Source organism: Tachypleus tridentatus, chromosome 1 (genome assembly GCF_004210375.1).
Source record: "Tachypleus tridentatus isolate NWPU-2018 chromosome 1, ASM421037v1, whole genome shotgun sequence".
Taxonomy (NCBI): Eukaryota; Metazoa; Arthropoda; class Merostomata; order Xiphosura; family Limulidae; genus Tachypleus; species Tachypleus tridentatus.
The window spans coordinates 56574921-56583714 of NC_134825.1; positions in this window are offsets into that span (position 1 = coordinate 56574921).

The window sequence follows — 8794 nt, forward strand, 5'->3', positions numbered from 1 at the left end:
GTACACTACATCCATTCAGCAACTATACATTGCTTACATTTGCTTTGATTACATGTTTTGAAATAATTTTGTACACTAAAAATGTGGTGTAATCCAGCTTCAATAATTGTAATAGTCTTTATGCATTAATTTATTTATAAAAATAAGATTTGTTATATGTACAATTATGTAATCTTGTATATATTTCAAACCATGGTGTCTGTCCAAGCATTCATCTGTTTCCCATTCGTGGCTGCCGCTTCCTGCACTGTGTTTCAAAATCTGTACATGCAGGCAAAACTCAGCATTCAATTTTGAAGTGCTGGAAGAACAGGCATGAATAATGTTTATGCCAAATTTCATTTTGCACTCAGGATATTCTATACTAAATTATTAGAAATTAATAACACTATCATTCACATTTAAGAAATGACAGAACTTAAAGAATAAAAATGTAGATGTAGCAAGCAGTATAAGTAGCTCAGAGCTTTAGCTCAGAGTAAAAACTGAGGAGTGCAACACAATAGATCTTTCCAAAGTCCATGAGATAATTTAAATTAATAGATTAATTTAGACTTTTTCCATCTCTGCATATGGGTAGTGTTGCTGGTTAAGTATATTTATCAAATTAAAATAGTTGAGGTTGAAGAATCACACTTCTGAATATCTCTTTGAGACACTTAAGGTGCTAGTAACCTAGTGATTCTCCAAACAATGTGAAGCTTTTAACTTTTATTTATTTTTTCTTAAAAGTATATATTTAATATTTATTCATTAGTTTACAGTTAAGAATATCATTAACAGTGACAAATATTCAAGTAATGAAACAATGTGTCATAATCAGTACAAATAAAATACAATAAACGGTGTAATTTAACTGTGCTTATTTACTGGTATATTTTTAATTCTGATATAAGTAGCAAGCTTGCATTTAACAGAATATTGATTAAAGTAAGCGTAAAGGGCGTATATTTGCCAAATGCCAAATAAAATATATATATATATATATCTTCAAATTATTAATATATTCTAAGTTCTTGATATTCAAAAGCGGGTAAGATCGACATAAAATGCGAGCATTGAAAATGACACCCAGTAACTAAGCACTTTCTGAAAGTGCTTATTTCCTTCTTTGGAGTAAATATGGGGAAGAGTGCTTAAATTACTGGGTTTCTTTTCATAGACTAACCTTTGTTAAATAAAAAATATGGAAATAAAAGTAGTCATCAAAATACAATTGTGTAACAACTGACACATAGTACATTGAAATGAGAATATCTCTTTAAGGAATGCTTATTTTGAAACTTTGTTCTGTTCACATTTTATATTTGATTGTATTGATAACTTGCAGCCTGCAAGATAATTTAAATTATCTCATGGACTTTGAAAAGATCTATTGTGTTGCACTCCTCAGTTTTTACTCTGAGCTAAAGCTCTGAGCTACTTATACTGCTTGCTGTAAAAAACGTCATTTCAGTCATACTAAGAGTCAGTCAACAATAATATTGTGTATTTTGTTTATAAAAGTTCTAAATGCATAACACTTATCACTTATAAGTAAATAAGTTGCTTATTTTGAAACTTTGTTCTGTTCACATTTTATATTTGATTGTATTGATAACTTGCAGCCTGCTGGCTTACATTGGAAGAATGAAAAATAGTATCATATGCCTGTGTGTATTAAGGAGTATGCACACACACACACACACACACACACACACACACACACAATTATGTGTGACATTTAGCTTGAATTAACAATATTAAAGTCCTTATTTGTTCAAATTCATTAACTTTTTAGACATTCCAAGTATATAAGTAGAAAGTAATAAAATGTTTATTTATTGTTTACAGAATTTTAACAGTTGTGATTAATTTGGTTAAATTATATAGCTTTCTGTTATGTTTTCAGTTGTGTTTGAAACTCCTTTGTTTCTTAGAAAGTATTTATTGTTTGAAAAGAAATTGTTAACGTTTTTATTTCTATTATTGCATGTTAGTAGTTATATCACAATATTACATTTTAGTATTAACAGTTAATAGTAGCCAAACAATATACAAATAATACAATGAATATACATATAAACTAATTCCACATCTTTATAATTTTGATTACAAGCATTTAAGCAGATTCAAAATTTTATATCCTTCTTGAAAACATCTTTACATCGAAAAGATAATCAAAAATTAATGTATGTATAGAACCTTAGTCTGTGAATGTAGACTAAAAATATGAAATGAAAACTAAAAACATTTTAAAATATTTTTAATATATTTTTCTGAATACTGAAGGGAAAAGCAGCTTGTTGAAGCATTGATACTTAACTTCATTCTCCAGAAGTATACAGATACGGTTATTTGTAGATTTTAGCCGTGGTGGCATTATAATGTACAGCCAATCCCACTATTATATATATATATTGGTAAAAGAGTAACCCAAGAGTTAGCAGTGGGTGGTGATGACCAGCTGTCTTCCCTGTCTTACACTGCTAAATTAGGAATGGCTAGCACAGATAACCTTCGTGTAGCTTTGCGCAAAATTCAAAAACAATTTAGAACGAATTGGTAAGTGATTGTTATTGATATCATGAAGTGGACAAAAATACAAGAGAAAAGGGTGCAGTTTAGGGCTAATAATGGTATTGCTCTGTTTTGTTTAAAATTCTCCATTTTGACTTAATACCGAAAAAAAAAATGACTAGAATGTGAATGACTAGAGATGATTTTATACAAAATTAAGATTGACTTGTTTTAAATCGAAATCAGGAGCAGTAAGGTAATGTACGTGTCAGATTAATTTCAACTTAATGTGCAGTTTTTTATTAATGTTCAAACTTATGAATGTAATAATTAGTAAGAAATGTAAGTTTTAAATAAAAATAAATCTGCATTGTTTGATCTTCTTGTTCCCTTGTAAACAAGACTGGAAAATAAAAAACTTAAACACATGGTATAAATTATGTATTAATTAATATAAATTATGTATTGACAATCAGTCAGTCAATGCATTCTAAATTTTTATTGCATGTTTTCTAGTTAGTGAATAATATAAAATTAGCTGCGTTATTTGTACAGCTTTTCTTTCATCTGAATAATGTTTTAATTTAATCAGATAGTTCTGCAATTTTAATGGAACATTTGCATTGTCATCTCAAAACAGAATTGTTTGATGTTTTTTGAAAATTTGTAGGAAGCTATTAAAATGTCTGAGATCATTTTATTAGTTTCAGATTTTCGCTTTCAATAATATTGTGTATTTTGTTTATAAAAGTTCTAAATGCGTAACACTTATCACATGTAAAAACTATATCTGTATAAAAGTTGACAAATAAATAGTCAAGGCCAGATCCATGGTGTTCTCTCACTACCCTTTTCAACATCATTAAAAAAATTGAAATATAGATACAGAAGCCATATATTATTTTCTATTGTTATTTGTGCTCATATACTTATATATTAGAAAATGTTGTCGATCATCGACAATATGTAAAAGGTTGAAAACAACCGCAAAGGATCCCTTGTGAGTATACAGTGTCCAAATTTGAATGTGTAGATACAAATTTTCAGTGACAGTTCTTTCGTCAAAGAAACGATAAGAAAAATTTAATACAACAAAACTTGCAAATCTCTTTATTTTTGTATTAAGTGTATTTATATTCAGGTTTTGTTGTTACCTCAAGTAACAAAGATTTCAAGTTTATTTTTGGTATATTCATATTTCGACACACTTTAGAAAAAAACTACGCTCTATATAAATAGATTCTGGAGGTCACTTCTATCCTGATTCAAATGGGTCAGCTCCGAGAAAAGACAGTTTCGCCTTTTCATTTTTTAATTCGGTGGCAAGGGCGACCAAAGGTAGGTCAGGCCTGGGGGGCATTCATAGGCATATGAAATTTTTTTCTGGTGGGCGGAAGCCAAATGTGTTGAGAATTTACATTTTTTTTTAGGCAAAGCGATGTTCCACAGTACTGCAATATTTCCTGAAGTATATTATGAAAATGGAATGCATTATTCTTTATCCCATATTTCCCCAGGACTGTAGCCCCCCTCCCGACCTCTTCTCGTCAGGTCTGGCTGGTATCTTTTGCTTAAAGCGAGAAAGAGCACGTCGAATTGCAGAACTACATTATTTGATGGCATTATATAGTTACTGTTATTTCTTATTTATGAAAGATTAAGTGCTGATCGTTGTATTTTTCACCACGAAAATTAAAGTGTGTGGTCTTTGATCAAACTGACAATCCATTAAGAAATATTTCAAATACTTTGATATCCTCTTACTTGTCAGACGTCGAGATGTATAGGGTTGGCAAGCTTTTCCTAAACAATATAAAGCACCCCTTTTATTATTCATTGAACCTTACGCGCTTTTTAATTATTTTGTCTTAAATGGCAGTATGGAACAATAATAATCTTTTGCATTAACTTTGTTGAATACCTAGTAATACAAGTTCAAAATGTTAGTCATAATAAAATATTTAAAACATTATTATTGCCTTCACGATTTTAAGCACATAGATAAATTAATAAGATATAATTATGCAACCTAAACTGAATCTTCGCGTAAATTACAAGTATGCTACAAACGGAACTGTTAGTTAATAGTATAGGATACTCGTAAGGAGCCTTAAGTAAACAAAACATGACCTCTACCCGATTTCAAGTTCCTATAATGTGTCGTGGGTATTGACCTGTCAACACCAGGGAGAATATTTCTTGGTGGTATAATAGGATTAAGTCAATAGCGTAATGGTAAATGACAGCAGATAGTACATTACTAACATCTTGTTCGTGTTATAATTAATCACCATAGAAACTCTGGTATATTAACAGATACACAGAAAACTAAATGTACATTCATGAAATTCTCATTGTTAGATGTACATTAAGAAATTGTTTTGTAAGTAATTACTTTATTTCAAACTAGAACTCACATATTCCTCATTTATATGTAACTTTACAAATATAATTTATACAGTATTTAAAGAAATAAGGTATATTTTTCATTATAACTTTGACAATGGAGAATAGCCTTCTCTTTTACCTATGAATAGTAGAATTTATCGTTACATAATAACGCCCCGACGGCTTAAAGGGCGGACCATGTTTATTGTAATGGGGTTTTAAATCTGCAACTCTCAGATTACGAGTCGAGTGTTTTAACCACCTGGCCATGTTGGTCTTTGTAACACAGACAGATAATATAAATTCATATAATTCTCATTAATTGATGGTTTCGTAGGTTATTATTTTCTGTTTTCAATCTAAAACTTACATATATTGGTGTTTAAATGTAAGTTGCCAAGTTCTTTACAAAAGTCCAACTTCTTGAAAATGTAATTGTTTAGACACACAAAAAATAACAGTATTGTCTATCACTTCACAACTTGGGCTACATTCTTCAAATTTATCCCGGAGTAATTTTCTCTGACAAGTTGAAAATTAGATAACGTTTGATATTTTGCGCAGATAGCCCTCGTGTAGTTTGCGCGAAATTCAAAACAAACATTTGATATTTGCAAATAAAACAAACTGAAATGTGTATGAAGTATACAAATCTGGATTGCCAAAATTAAATTAACATTCATAAAGTCTGATTTTTTTCCACATGAGTTCACAATTCCCTGCCTTGTTACGTGAATAGTGTGGAAGTATCTAACTTTCTCTCTGGAATACTCAATCATCATGACTACATTTCCATTGTTAAGTTATATTAGAAGCACTACTATTCAATAACGTATGTAAGTAAAATCACAATTTCAAAATAATATTGTTGATATACTGACACACGTATTCACAAAATTTCAAATATTATGATATTACATCAACCGTTCAGATTTATAGCTAATTATTTGTTGAAAGCTAACAAGAAATATTAATGTTGATGTTCATTGTAAATACTAAATGTGAGAAATACTTTCATCTGTAGAGGTGACTTGTGTAAACATAGCTTTCTCAGGATGTGATGGCTCTGAGAACAACCTAAGTTTAAACTATTTAAACAAATTTATTTATTTGGATTATTATTCTTTAACTGGATAAACTCACCCTTGAAAAATCCAAGTATTTTAGCATGTTAGTTATCAAATATAATAAACCCGTCAAGAGACATAATACTGTTATTCATTTATAATGTAAGATTTTAATTTGTAGACTCTGAAAATTAGTTCGTCGATTATTTTTGCGTTTCAAAACAGATAGTTTAGGAATAATACAAACTAAAACATGAATGAATTATAATACACTGAACTGTCAAGATTACATTAACTTTCATACAAGCCTAGTAGATATCAGTTAGTGTACAATTCTTGAATGCTTTTCTGCTCAATTAGACCCATGAACTGAATATTTTGATGCCTATTTACAAAATTTCAATTGTTAAATAGAGGATTACAATCTTCGATCAATTGTTTAGGTTTGTAGCTGAGATATCTAGCTTGGCCAAACATGGCCAAGCGCGTTAAGGCGTGCGACTCGTAATCTGAGGGTCGCAGGTTCGCATCCCCGTCGCGCCAAACATGCTCGCCCTTTCAGCCGTGGGGGCGTTATAATGTGACGGTCAATCCCACTATTCGTTGGTAAAAGAGTGGCCCAAGAGTTGGCTGTGGGTGGTGATGACTAGCTGCCTTCCCTCTAGTCTTACACTGCTAAATTAGGGACGGTTAGCACAGATAGCCCTCGAGTAGCTTTGTGCGAAATTCAAAAACAAAGAAACAAAAAACACCTCAAAATTAAAAGTGAAGAACTACTGTTAGTTTATTTTATAGGTAAATGGTATATGATAGACCTACGCTGGTCTGTAGACCGTTTCGTTAAGAAACACTGGCCTAGATGATTAAATAAAGCAACAGTATCATGCTCATCTCAAAATTAAGAGTGAAGAACCACTGTTAGTTTATTTTATAGGTAAAACGTTTATTTAATGCAACTAAATGTAAATAACTTGGACTATTTTAAATAGAAAAACTTTCATATATTATCACTTTGCAATATAACCCACAATTGCCTCCTATTGGAGTTGGCTAAACGTAGCTTAGCAATTGGCATACTAAAATGCAAATAGAAAGAGTCCGATTTTTAGATATGGTGTTGTTGACAAAACCTCACACTTTTAGCTGTGAATACATTATACATGTAATAATTATTCTTGTCAATTTGTTTAAAGAAGTAAGAAAAGACTAGGGTGGCGGTAGAACTGGCTGGTTATCTCCCTCTGGTCAGTAATTCAAAATTCGGAAGAGCTATATCTAAATCATGAGACGTGAACTTTTGTGACATATAAGCATTCTAAGTTCTTCTTCGTTCTATTACGAGATAATATATATTTTCTTTAAATTATTAGTTATTTGTGCACTGTCACAGCAGAAACATGTAATCCAAGATGTCTAATATATGTTTTTTGTTAGATTTGTATCTTTTATTTTCACAATAACGCTCATAACAGGTCCAACTGAAATGTCAACTAAGCTTTCCAGTATTCTAACTACTAACTGACGTACCTGCTCAATGCATGGGGAAAATATACAGACTTTAGAATTCAAATTCTAATGCCAACTTTTCAGTTGTCACTTTCCGATGGCTCCTATAAGGGTACATATCAGGATCGTTGGGCTGTTTGTTTCAATTTCGAAAATAGCTGCACGAGGGCTATCTGCACTAGCCGTCCATAATTTATCAGTGAAAGACTAATTATCACCATCCATCACCAACACTTGGGCTACTCTTTTAATAACGAATAGTGGGATTGACCATTACCTTATAGCGCATTCACGACTGAAAGGGCGAGCATGTGTGGTGGGACAGGAATTCGAACCCGTGACCCTCAAATTGCGAGTCGTGCGCCCTAACCACATGGCCATGCCAAGTACTTGAAGAGGTTACTGTTAATTCAGAGATGGGTATGCGTGTAGATTCGATGTATCCAAATTTTCAAAACGTTTCTGACCACTTACTACATAAAAAGTTTATTTGAAAAAAAGTACTTCTATAGCTGTGGCAGATAGGATGGCTCATAAAACAGAAAAATGTCTGAATGGAAGGAAACAGAGAAATGCTAAAAATTGAATTCAAACTGGATTCATGTAACAAGAGGTGTATTTCAGGGCTGAGAGTTATAACCTCTGCTCTTTTTGAATTACATCAGTGACTTAGGGGAATGAATGGTCAAGAAATTATTTAAGTTTGCTAGTGGTAGAAAAATTTTTATGTTGTTGACTGTAAGAAGAATTCTACTGCTTGAAGTACTTACCGAGTTGAGCGAATAAATAATCGATGTTTTTTATTATGATAAATGCAAGATAGGGCTTTTAAATAATCACAATTTCAATTTTATGAATGTTTTTCATTGGAATAACCTTAACAATATTATACCTTCATGTTTCAGTTGATCAATCACTTAAGCCATCCGAGTAATTGTTGTTTCTAGTAGTAAGACAAGTAGGATTTCAGTTGTATCTACAGAAAAAGGAATTGATTGATATGTTTAAGATTTTTAGAGGAATTGGTGGTATAATTGATATGTGTTTCTTATTTCTTACTTAATGGCGAGAAAATCAAGCCTAAGGAGTAGAGATATAAATTTTAGCAGTGCAGGAATTTATCTTCAGCTAAAACAGCTTTATTCTTCTCATAGGGTGGTTTACCATTGGAACTGGTTTAGTTCATATATGGTAGAAGAAGATAAAGTTTGTTTTACAGTAAAGTTACATTAAGTTATCTACCGTGTCCACTGCAAGGAATCGAAATCCGTATTATGGAACTGTAAATCCGTAAAGTTACTGCTGTTTAACCGTGTGATTAGATGGAGTTATTT